Here is a 10,789-nt window from a genome sequence, read left to right as displayed (position 1 = left end):
AGTAGAAAACTCGTAAGCTCCGTTAGTATAAGAAAATAAAACACCACTTCAAGGTACTGTAAGTAACTCATTCTTTATTTATATTGGTGTTAAACCTACTGTATTCCAAGTTCTCCATGGTTTATAAACTATTTTACTAGCCATAGATTCATCGAAATAAGTAAACAACACACGAAAAACAGAATCTGTCAAAAACAGAACAATCTGTAGTAATCTGGATCAAACGTATACTTCTGGAACTCATAAAATTCTCAAATAAATTGCTGGACCTGAGGAATTTATCTATTAATCATCTGCAAAAATAATTAACTAAATATCACTCTCCAAATAAAAATGGCAGCAATTCTCGTGAGCACTAAAGTTTCTGTTTTTTACAGCAAGATCAACAAGACTTTCCCCAAGTCTTCCCAACGGTTATACTTGGCACAAACACTAATTAAAAGCATAAAACTACATCTAAACAGAGCCTAGATGAATTATTTATTACTAAACAGGAACTAAAAGCAAGGAACTAAAATAAAATTGGGTTGCCTCCCAACAAGCGCTATCGTTTAACGCCCCTAGCTAGGCATGATGATTTCAATGATGCTCACATAAAGGATAAGAATTGAAACATAAAGAGAGCATCATGAAGAATATGACTAGCACATTTAAGTCTAAAATACTTCCTATGCATAGGTATTTTGTGAGCAAACAACTTATGGGAACAATAATCAACTAGCATAGGAGGGCAAAACAAGCATAACTTCGAAACTTTAAGCACATAGAGAGGAAACTTGATATTGTTGCAATTCCTACAAGCATATATTCCTCCCTCATAATAATTTTCAGTAGCATCATGAATGAATTCAACAATATAACCAGCACCTAAAGCATTCTTTCCATGATATACAAGCATAGAAATTTTATTACTCTCCACATAAGCAAATTTCTTCTCATGAATAATACTGGGAGCATCATAAGAAACTCGAATACTATAAATTGTTTCCACATTAAAAGAGTAATGTATCATTATAAATTTGCATATCAAAACTTGGGAGACTAAAAATATCATCTTCATTAATAATAGCTTCCCCAAGGTTGGGACAAACATTAATTGCAGCAAATATATTCTCAAAAACATCATCTTCATCAAACATAGCATCCCCAAGCTTGGGCCTTTTCATATCATAAGCATAATCACTTCCGTCATCAATAGTATGGATGGCACCAATAGTATAGCAATTATCATATTCTTCCAAGCAAGTGCCCAAAAGATTTTCAAGATCATAAGAAGTATCATTATCTTCCACAATTATATTTTCATGAGGCACAATAGTAATAGGAGCAGCACTATTTGGGAGAGATATCTTTTTAGCTCTCTTCCTTTTTCTTTTCTTCTTCACCACATCATGTGTGGGTTCAATCCTCTTTTTGGAGCTCCTTATTAATGAGATTGGTTGAATAGGAGGCTCTTCCTCGTTACCTGATTCATCATAAGAAATAATTGGAGGATATTGGGAAGTCTCTTCCCTTTCGTTAGTATTCTCTTCATCTTCTATTTGTTTTCTTTTCTTTATGTATTTGGCAATATAAGGACTTTCAATACAATTCACCGCACAATACATATAAATTTCCTCTAGATCAAATCCAAGAAGTTTATAACGGGCAAATTCTGGAACATAATTAGTTATACGTTTCATTTCTTCGTAACCCATAAGCAAACTAAGTTCATTATGATGTGCAAGGAAAATCAAGTCATCACAATTTTTGGACACGATACGATCATGAAACAATTTGCATTGGGTATTGAAATGATCATGTTCATTACAAAGCTCACAAGTATGGCCAATATAATTTAAATTTTCAGCACATTCATCTAGACTTTCTTGCAACAATTTAGTTTCTAAATGCTTATGCCTCTTGCAATATCTATCTTCCCTATTCGGTGTGTTCGTACAAAACCAATGTACTCCACAAAAATTGACATGTTTATAGGAGACATCATAACTAGTGCAATCATCATTAGTATCATGGATATTCAAAGAATTCGTACTAACAACATTGCAATCATGCTCATCATTCAAATATTTAGTGCCAAACATTTTATAGATTTCTTCTTCTAGCATTTGAGCATAATTTTCCTTTCCATCATACTCATGAAAGATATTAAAAAGATGAAGCGTATGAGGCAAAATTAATTCCATTTTTTATAGTTTTCTTTTATAAACTAAACTAGTGATAAAACAAGAAACTAAAAGACTCGATTGCAAGATCTAAACATATACCTTCAAGCGCTAACCTCCCCGCCAACGGCGCCAGAAAAGAGCTTGATGTCTACTACACAACCTTCTTCTTGTAGACGTTGTTGGGCCTCCAAGTGCAGAGTTTTGTAGGACAGTAGCAAATTTCCCTCAAGTGGATGACCTAAGGTTTATCAATCCGTAGGAGGCGTAGGATGAAGATGGTCTCTCTCAAGCAACCCTGCAACCAAATAACAAAGAGTCTCTTGTTCCCCAACACACCCAATACAACGGTAAATTGTATAGGTGCACTAGTTCGGCGAAGAGATGGTGATACAAGTGGTATATGGATAGTAGATTAAGGTATTTGTAATCTGAAAATATAAAAACAGCAAGGTAACGAATGATAAAAGTGAGCGTAAACGGTATTGCAATGCGTTGAAACAAGGCCTAGGGTTCATACTTTCGCTAGTGCAAGTTCCCTCAACAATGATAACATAATTGGATCACATAACTATCCCTCAACATGCAACAAAGAGTCACTCCAAAGTCACTAATAGCGGAGAACGAACGAAGAGATTATGGTAGGGTACGAAACCACCTCAAAGTTATTCTTTCCATTTAATCCGTTGGGCTATTCCTATAAGAGTCACAAACAGCCCTAGAGTTCGTACTAGAATAACACCTTAAGACACAAATCAACCAAAACCCTAATGTCACCTAGATACTGCAATGTCACCTCAAGTATCCGTGGGCATGATTATACGATATGCATCACACAATCTCAGATTCATCTATTCAACCAACACAAAGGACCTCAAAGAGTGCCCCAAAGTTTCTACCGGAGAATCACGACGAAAATGTGTGCCAACCCCTATGCATAGGTTCATGGGCAGAACCCGCAAGTTGATCACCAAAACGTACATCAAGTGAATCACGTGATATCCCATTGTCACCACAGATATCCACGGCAATACATACATCAAGTGTTCTCAAATCTTTAAAGACTCAATCCGATAAGATAACTTCAAAGGGGAAACTCAATTCATTACAAGAGAGTAGAGGGGGGGAGAAAACATCATAGGATCCAAATATAATAGCAAAGCTCGCGATACATCAAGATCATATCACCTCAAGAACACAAGAGAGAGAGAGATCAAACACATAGCTATTGGTACATACCCTCAGCCCGAGGGAGAACTACTCCCTCCTCGTCATGGAGAGCACTGGGATGATGAAGATGGCCACCGGAGAGGGATTCCCCCTCCGGCAGGGTGCCGGAACGGGTCTAGATTGGCTTTCGGTTGCTACGGAGGCTTCTGGCGGCGGAACTCCCAATCTAATCTCTGTTCTAGAAGTTTTAGGGTACGTGAGTATATATGGGTGCAGGAAGTACGTCGGTGGAGCTTCTGGGGCCCCACGAGGCAGGGGGCGCACCCTAGGGGGGCGCCCCCACCCTCGTGAGCACCTCCCTTGGCTCCTGCGTGGGGTCCAATTCCATCTGGTAGCTTTCCTTCCAAAAAATAACTTCTCCAGTTGATTTCGTTCCGTTTCGACTCCGTTTGATATTCCTTTTCTTCAAAACAATGAAATAGGCAAAAAACAGCAATTCTGGGCTGGGCCTCCGGTTAATAGGTTAGTCCCAAAAATAATATAAAAGTGGATAATAAAGCCCAATATTGCCCAAAACAGTAGATAACATAGCATGGAGCAATCAAAAATTATAGATACGTTGGAGACGTATCAGTGAGCGGTTCAGTTCAGCCGCAAGCTCAAGTTCTAGCTGAACTCTTGGGCACTTTGACGACTCTGTTAGCCACAGAGGTTACTGCGGGAAATCAAGCACATCATAATGTAGAAGTTGCAAAGGTGCGAGACAAGGTGGCCAAGGCCCAGGAGGATCTTAATGCAGAGAATGCCAGGATGGCAACGGAGCGTGCCTTGATGGATGCCGAGTCACAACGGATAAGGGCGGAGGCTTTTCGCCTGAGCCTTGGATCACAATGCGTCTAATACTATTCTTCAAAGGAGGCACCAAAGTCGCCTGCCTTTCCAATATGAGGAATGGAACCTTTTTAACATACCTGGGGCAGGAACAAGTAACCCGCCTGGTGCAACTCGGGATGCTGAGGCGTCAGGGACTGGGGCGGCGGCTCAACCTTGTTTGCTGGACCCACCTCGTAGCGATCAGACCCCGCCAATGGGTTCCAACACCCTCTGGCCATTATTATAACCCGCTGGATAATATGATAGCAGTAGCAACACGGCTGGCGGCTATCCCGATCTAGGGTGAGTCTCCAGCTGCAGTGGAGACCCGGAATGTTGTGGAGCTTCTTTAGACAGTTGTGGCACAACAGGCGGCTTATTAATACAGTCGTGAGCGTGTTCATTCAACCCCCCACCCAAGTCGAAGCTACAACCGGCGTATTGAGTCACTGGCGGTTTCCAGCAGTGAACGGCGTCGTAACTTGCCTCGCAATGATGACCTGCCCCGTGGGCATAACCCACCCCATGATGATAATCTGCTGAACAATGCTCAGGCACATATAGATCATGCTAGAGCCCGTCATGAGGAAGAATTGGTGGCTCAATTGGGGGCTCATCAGTAGTTTCCAGTGAACCCTACGGCATACGTCGAAGCTGGGACGACTTCCCGGACAGTTGGTGTGCCATGTTTGGTACCGGCTCTACGTAATGAACGTCTACCCAATGATTTTAAGGGCCCTCATAAGGTGCCTAATTATACAGCTGGTCTCCCCCCTGAGGCTTGGATTGAGAGCTATGAATTGGCCATGGAGATGGTGGATGTTAATGATGTTGTGTGTGCCAACTACTTCACCATGATGTTGGATGGGCAGGCTCGAACCTGGTTAAAAGGATTGCCTGCTAATTCCATCAATTCATGGGTTGAGTTGAAAGCGCGTTTCATTCCGAATTTTAATGGAAAGTGTAATCAGCCTATGACAATTATTGATCTGGATAACTATGTGTAATGAGAGGATGAGTCGGCCCACCATTGGGTCTGTCGGGTCTTAGTTATTATTCACTCATCAAATAGCATCTCGGCGGGGTCAACGGTTCTGGTCTTGGAGAAGAACTGTCATTTTACCCCTCTCAAGCAGAAGCTTGGGCGGCTTAAGCGTCATAGTAATGACATGGGGGAGCTCATGGCGGCTCTAATTAAATATCATGATTTTGATAACACCAAGGACCCTAGATCTGGTTATGAGAGGTCCAATAAGAGTAAGAAGAGAAGCAATGGTAAAGGTCGGCAGCAGAATATGGCGATGAACAATGGCAACAACCAAAGCAATGGTGGGAAACACAGACACCCTGATGGGGGGTCAGATCTCGTGACTAACACCAACATTGGGTATAAGGGCCAGCACTGCAATGGTAATGGTAAGCCATCCTTTGGTGGAAAAACTTTAATCTTGAAGCAATGTTCGATGAGCCTTGCCCAAAGCACAGTTTACCTGACAAGCCGGCGAGTCTCGCCTAGAAGGATTGTTTCATCATGACAGATATAGGAATTCCAACTTTAATCAGCATCATGGTAATAATCATGGGTCGCCCAGCGGGTCAGGATCCGGTTCACATGAGCCCGGCTTTGGTGGAGGCGGCTCTAATTCCGATTATCAAGGCCAGAATAGTCAAGGTGGTTATCACCAACAGTCTGGTAAGGGCAACCAGTAATATGGTAATCAGTCAAGATACCAGAGTAATCCAAAGCTGCTCAATGGTGGCCAATACCATGCTTTTACAACCAGTCTTTGTAAACAAGATTAGAAGGTTCATAAGCATGTGGTCAACACTGTTGAGCCGGTCATACCTCAGTATTTGCGATGGTCAGAATTTCCAATCACAGGGAGTCAAGAGGATCACCTGCCCCGGGTTGAAAATATGGATCATCTTGCTTTGGTGGTGGCCCCTTAGGTTGGGGTTATAAATTTACTAAGGTGCTTATGGATGGAGGAAGCAGTATCAACATCTTGTATTATGGCACCTCTCGCTGGATGAATTTAAACGACAAGGATCTTAAGCCGTCTTCCACAGTTTTCCATGGTGTAGTGCCTGGTAAGTCGGCGTATCCTGTTGGAAAGATTGCTTTGGAAGTCGCCTTTGGTAATGACTATGACTACAGAGCAGAGACACTGTAGTTCGAGGTGGTCAAAATCAAGGTCCCATATCATGCCTTGTTTGGACGGCCGGCTTATGCAATGTTTGTGGCCCACTTTGTTATGTTTATTTACAACTTAAGATGCCAGGGCGTAAGGGCACAATTACGGTCCATGGTGACCGAAAGATCGCTTTGGAGTGTGAGGAAGGTGATGCTGCTTGTGCTGAGTCGGCCTGCGCCACAGAAGAGCTTAAGTTTTTATAAGGACAATGTTGACCCGGCCGATATGACTCCTTTGAAGAAGCCCACTACTGAGCAGGACCCTCTGTCGAAGTTTCAGGCTGATGACACTAAGCAGGTTGATTTTTTCCCTATCGATTCATCTTAGTAGTTCACAGTAGGGGCTAATATGGATCCTAAATAGGAAAGAGCGCTCATCGAGTTCATCCATGAGAATCGGGACATCTTTGCATGGAAACCTTCTGACATGCCGGGTGTACCGATTCTGCTGAGCACACTCTTAACGTGGATCCTAAGTTCAAGTGGTTAAACAGTTCCTTCGTCATTTCAATGAAGAGCAACGTAAAGCGATTGGAGAAGTGGTGGCCCGGCTCTTAGCGGCTGGGTTTATCATTGAAGTCTTTCACCGTTAGTCATTGGCTAACCCGTTGTTGGTACTCAAGAATAATGGCACCTCATGTATGTGTGTTGATTATAGAGATCTTAACAAAGCTTGTCCGGCCAATCCATTTTCTCTCCCTCGTATCGACCAGATTATTGATGCTACGGCGGGTTGTGAGAGCTAATGTTTCCTTGGTGCTTATTCTGGTTATCATCAGATCAAGATGGCAGTTAAAGACCAAGAGAAGACGGATTTCATCACACCTTTTGGAGCTTTGTGCTATGTTTCTATGCCTTCTCGGCTCAAGAGCACCCAGGCGACTTATCAGCGTTGTGTTCAGAGTTGCTTGCACAGTCAGATTGGACGCGACATTCATGCTTATGTGGATGATATTGTGGTCAAGTCCCGAAAGAAGGAGACTCTTCTTGATGATTTGAAGGAGACTTTTAAAAATCTCTATGTCTATAAAATGATGCTTAATCCGGCCAAGTTTGTCTTTGGTGTGTCTGTAGGTAAACTATTGGGCTTTCTAGTTTCAGAGAGAGGCATTCAATCTAACCCAAAGAAGATTAAAGCCATCACTTCGCTTGCTAAGCCAGCATGTATCAATGACGTCCAGCGTCTGGCGGGTCGTATTGCGGTGGTGAGCCGATTCATAAGTCACCTGGGAGAGAAGGCAATCCCTTTATATCAGATGATGAAGAAGACAGATCATTTTGTCTAGAGTGATGTTGCTAATGAGCATTTGAGGCGCTCGAGAAACAGCTAGTTGATCCGCCCATTCTTGCTTCACCTCTTGAAAAAGAACCCTTGCTCCTGTATGTGGCAGCTAATAGTAGGGTGGTCAGTGTGGCGATAGTTGTGGAGCGCAAAGAGGCGGGTAAGGAGTACCCTGTGCAGCGACCGGCTTATTATGTCAATGAGGTGTTGATTTTGTCCAAGCAACAATATCCACATTGGTAGAAATTAGTGTATGGAGTGTTCATGGCGAGTCATAAGCTGAAGCATTATTTTCTTGGTCACCCTACTACTGTGGTAATTCTACACCCTTGGGGATATTATTTAGAACCGGGAAGCTACGGGCCGAGTGGCTAAGTGGGCAATTGAACTTGGGCCTCATGGTTTGAAATATGTGCCAAGCATAGCCATCAAATCTCAAGCTTTGGTGGAACAAGTTGCAGAAACCTAAGGAGAAGCCTGACAACACGTATTGGACAATCCACTTTGATGGGTCCAGACAATTGGAGGGCTTGGGGGCTGGAGTTATTTTGACTTCCCCTTGAAGTGATAAATTATGTTATGTGTTGCGGCTAATGTTTCCTTGTACTAATAATGCAGCTGAGTATGAGGCTCTACTCCATGGCCTTCGTACGACCAAGGAGATGAATTTAAGTCGGGTCAGGTATCTAGGCGACTCATATCTTGTGGCTCAACAAGTCTCTGGCAAGTGGGATTCTAAAGACCCGCTCATGGCGGCTTATCGCCGGGCGGTTGATAATATTGCTAGTCACTTTCAAGGTTATCAAGTTGTAGCGCCCAAGATGCGATTCTATCCCAATCACATGATGAACTCACGATTAGGGCACAACCACATTTCGAGCGCATAGCAAGGTGGATATGATTACAACATGCCATGTACTGAATAGATGAGAATACAAGATAAAGGCTTACACTCGCCACAAGCTACAACACGAATACATGAATACATTGATACATAGCAATCATCATACAGAAGAGCAGGATCCGACTACGGATGAAATGAAACAAAAAAAAGAACGACATCCACCTTGCTAATCCTAGTCTCCTGACCCGGAACCTATCCCTTGATCGAAGAAGAAGCAGAAGAACTCCAAAACAAGCAAGCATCACCCTCACGTCAAAGCATCGCTTTACCTGTACCTGCAACTGTTGTTGTAGTAATCTGTGAGCCATGAGGACTGAGCAATCCCATTACCATGGGTATCAAGACTAGGAAAGCTTAATGGGTATGGAATGGATAAGTGGTGAGGTTGCAGTAGCACTAAACATTGTATGGTGGCTAACATACGAGTACAAGAGTAAGAAGAGAAACTATGCATAACGGTCACAAACTAATAATGATCAAGAAGTGATCCTGAACTACTTATGAGTCAAACATAACCCCACCGTGTTCTCTTCTCGACCTCATTCAAAAAGAGACGGTCACAGTTACGCACGCGGTTGGTGTATTTTATTTCAGATCTAGTGTCAAGTTCTCTACAACCGGATATTAAAAATTCCCATCCGCCACATAACCGCGGGGACGGCTCTCGAAAAGATTAAACCCTAGAGGGGTGTCCCAACTTATCCCATGATAAGCTATCATGATCCGCGGAGACAATCCTCCATCTAGGGAGAACCCGAGTGTTCTCGGAATCCCAGTGCACAAGTTCTTCGAGGAAAGGAAAACTATCCCAAGGAGATCTCCTAGTGAGTCAAATCCGTGTCCAGAGCCACACGCTCACTATGTACAGACTCATCTGTCTATGCAAAGTGGACGATAGCAAAATACCATCGAGTTGCCCTGAGGCGGCACCGCCGACTGCTAGGTAGGTGGACCAACACTCATGAGGAGCACTGGCCCAGGTTGTTGATTAATTATCCTCGGGTATCGGTAAGTCCCTATGAAAATTTTAGTTGTAATTAGGCAAATGGTAAAACCAATGTTGGATCTCCTCAGGAAAGCTTTACTTTAGACGAAGAATCAAGGGGGGCCCATAAACCCTGGCCGTGTTACGAACGCAAAATCAAGGAACATAACACCGGTATGACGAAAACTAAGGCCGCAAGAGTGGAACAGAACACCAAACAAAAGGCCAAGCCTTCCACCCTTTACCAAGTATATAGATGCATTAATTAAATAATAGACATTGTGATATCCATGTCCCAACATGGAACAACCTCAACTACACCTGCAACGAGCAACGCTATAAGAGGGGTTGAGCAAAGTGGTAACATAGCCAAACAACGGTTTGCTAGGATGGTGGAAAAGGTTAGAGGCTTATCATGGCAATTTGGGAGGTTCGATAAACCAGTGGTAGGTAGCGCGACATAGCGATAGCATCGAGACAACTAGCAAAGCAAATATAGTAGTGGTATCCAAGGTAATGATCATCATGCCTGAAATCCTGCTAGGAAGAAGACTGAATCCATGAAGTAGATGACCAACGTAGTCAAACATATCCTCACAATCACAACATTACTGGAATTATCAAGGAGAAGCACAACCGGAAAAAAGCAAACAACATAGTAAACAAACAAGCATAACATGGCATGATGCACAACCAAGTATGATGCATGTCCAGTTTAATGAGTCATGGCATGGCAAAGTGCAACAAACAATACTACACTTTAAGTGGAGCTCAATATGCAATGAGTTGCATATTGACGAAACACCACTTTCAAATTATTTAGTTTGCTCTCGTTTATACTACTCTTCAATATTAAATGTAGGTTAACATAGCAAGACGTGAAGCATACGTAAACCAACTATTTAGGCAAGTTTAAATGAGGCCGGAAATAACAAACAACAATTCCGGAAAATCGCCATATGCATATTTCAAATTTGGGACTGTTCTAAGTAAAAAAAATATATGCTAAAGTTGTTAAATAGCAATTTAACGTGCATCATATTAATCTATACATTTTTCCACCCCATTTATAGATAAATTTATTTAATTCGGAGCTACGGTTATTTAGTTATGAAATAAGTCATTTTAGCATGGCATTTATGCAAAATAAATGCAAACAACAATTTAAACATTTCTAACATGGGTGAAAGTTGCATATTAGTAACCTACATGAAAA

This window comes from Triticum urartu, chromosome 2A, assembly GCF_056163025.1.
Source record: "Triticum urartu cultivar PI428250 chromosome 2A, HENAU_Tu73, whole genome shotgun sequence".
NCBI classification, from domain to species: Eukaryota; Viridiplantae; Streptophyta; class Magnoliopsida; order Poales; family Poaceae; genus Triticum; species Triticum urartu.
This window is presented reverse-complemented; position numbering follows the sequence as displayed.